We start from the raw sequence: 3,073 nt of genomic DNA, 5'->3' as shown, positions 1-3,073 counted from the left end.
CATGTATCAGCAGTAGCCATGACAGATCTGACGTAGACTTTTGTACCAAGTACTTACACCTGAGGCTGGTGTCATATATAAAATAAACTTTTTCAACTTCTCTTTTTGTTTATTTAAATTCCAATCCTTACAGCATTTACATTTATTTTATTATTTTACAGTTTTCCATATTTTAAATTATGTTTGATTTAAAATAGTGTATCATCATTATCATTTCAAACTTTATAATCATTTTAATTGATTGTTTAAATTTTGAATCATTTAAATTTTTGCTTTAATATTAGTCAAATTGTTTTCTTTCCACTATCTATTGTTTAAATTTCATTTTTTTAATATCAGATAAATTGTTTATTTACCTGTTATCCATTGTTCAATAAATGGTTAAAAAGAATTATTCGTTTTATTATCAGAAAAATGGCACCAAAAAGAAAGACCAGTTCTGAAACCTCCAACAACAATTCTGAGGGACAGAATATTGATACCATGAACCAAATGTTCCATCCGATGCAACAATAGATAGTAATAATGCAGCAACAACAACAACAGATTCAGCAACAGATGTTATAATAGTCACCTCATCCTGAACCTCAGATACCACCAGTTGTGCCTGTTGTTACCTTTAAGCAGTTTCAGTCAGTTAAGCCTCCAGAGTTTGAGGGTACAGCAGATCCTACTAAAGCGAGGGCTTGGTTAAAAGAAATGGAGAAAGCGTTTGCGCTCATGAAAGTTGAAGAGGATCAGAAGACTGATTTTGCTAGCTATTTCCTGAAAGGAGAAGCAAATTATTGGTGGGAGTCTAAGAAAGCGTTAGAGGGTGAGGACATTGTGACTTGGGATAGGTTTACAGAATTATTCCTGGAAAAGTATTTTCCTCGCTTCATGAAAACCCAGATGGAAATCAAGTTCTTGGAACTAAAGCAAGGGAATATGTCCGTGACAGAATACGAAGCCAAGTTTACTGAGTTGGCTAGGTTTGTTCCGGAATAGGTTGATACTGAAGAGAAATGGGCTAAGAGATTCTAACAGGGATTGAAGCCATATATTTATAACGGAGTGGCCGTGTTTAAATTGACAACTTACACCGCCGTTGTTCAGAAAGTCATGATCATTGAAGGGGAAAGTGAGATGTCCCAAAGGGAAAAAGGACAAGGAAGTTTTCAGAACCGTTTCAACAGGAAGCCGGGATTCCAAGCCCGGAAAAACATGAATTTTAAAAGGATAGGGCAAGGCAATCCGAGAGCAAGTAATCGTTTCCAAGCTCCCAACCAGCAGGGAATAATCAGACCCTCACTGTCATACTGCAAAACATATGGTCAGAAATATACAGACGTATATATTAAGACAAATATGACATGCTTCAGATGCAAACAGAAAGGGCACTACTCTAATGAATGTCCAGCAGGAAGAATAGAGGTTACTTGTTTCTAGTGTGGGAAGAAAGGACATGTTGCTCGGGATTGCAGAGGACCAGCTATGGCAGCTAGTATTTCTAAAGTATTGGCATTACCTCCACCACCACAGCACAATCAGTCTAGAGCAAGAACTTTTAATATGACAATGAAAGAAGTTGTGCAGAGTTCTAGTGTGATTGCAGGTACGCTTTCTGTGAATTCAGTAGATGCAAAAGTATTGATTGATTCTGGAGCCACACGATCTTTTATTTCTGAAGAATATATTTATAAGATAAGTTGTGAAATTCAAAGGTTGGGTGAGACATTAATTATAAAATTAGCGAATGACGACCGAGTTCCTCTAAATCGAGTATGTCCTGAGTGCGATATCGATATAGTCGGACATCATTTCTCTGTGGACTTGATACATTTCCAATTAGGAGAGTTTGATGTTATTTTAGGAATGGACTGGTTAGCTTGTCATAATGCCCAGATCGATTGTGCGAATAAGAAAGTAAAATTACGAACTGCGGAAAATGCAACGGTAATGTTTACAGGTGAAAAACAGCGAAGGAAATTTCTGAAAATGATGCAGACTAAATGATTGTTACGACAAGGATGTAAAGTTTATATAGCTTATGTGCTGGATACTGAAAAAGAGTGTCGAAAGATAGAAGATATCCCAGTTGTGTGTCTATTTCCTGACATTTTTCCAGATGAACTTCCAGGATTACCGCCAGACCGAAAAATCGAGTTTTCTATCGATTTAGCACCAGGTACAGATCCAATTTTGACAGCTCCGTATTGGATGGCACCAATTGAAATGAAGCAATTGTCAATGCAATCACAAGATCTTCTGGACAGAGAAATTATAAGACTTAGTGTATCCCCATGGGGTGCACCGATATTGTTTATAAAGAAGAAGGACGGAAGTATGTGACTATGTATCGATTATCATGAATTTAATAAGTTGACTATCAAGAATAAGTATCATTTGCCGCGGATCGATGATTTATTTGATCAGTTAAACGGAGCCACATGGTTTTCCAAGATAGACTTAAGGTCGGGATACTGTTGTGTATATGTTGTGAACTTGATGATTTCATTAACAAAACACCTTGGTAGATTTTACTTAGTGAATTTTGTAGCACTCGACGGATAAGGATTATAGTCCCGACGGATGATGATTTATTATTCATCGAGTGAGTAGCTTATGTAACAATAAGTTTGTAGCACATTTCTGCATACACCTTTGTATAGATTCTGTAGTAGCATATAAGTCATGATTGACTTTAACTAGATATGCAGAATAGGTTGATTAATTGTACATATATGATGTCTTGTAATTCTGCATAAATGAAATGAAGTCAAGTGCCAAATAGCTACCGACGGATGATTAACAAAGCCATCGACGGATGATCAATATAGCTATCGACGGATGATCAACAAAGCCATCAACGGATAATCATAAACTCGACGGATGATCATGTACTCAACGGATAAAGAATTCAAATATCTGTTGACAGTGACAACACAGTCACATGCGTCAAGTGTATGCAAATGGAATGTGGTAGCCTGTTCAACTGGGTTTTCGAGAACAAAGAAGCATTGCCATTTCCATGCTACTATGAAGATATTCAAAGATGCTGGAATAGAGTAATGAAGTAGCATTGTATTAGACT

Source organism: Apium graveolens, chromosome 10, assembly GCF_009905375.1.
Source record: "Apium graveolens cultivar Ventura chromosome 10, ASM990537v1, whole genome shotgun sequence".
Taxonomy (NCBI): domain Eukaryota; kingdom Viridiplantae; phylum Streptophyta; class Magnoliopsida; order Apiales; family Apiaceae; genus Apium; species Apium graveolens.
The sequence above is the reverse complement of the archived record's forward strand: the minus strand, read 5'-3'. Positions refer to the sequence as shown.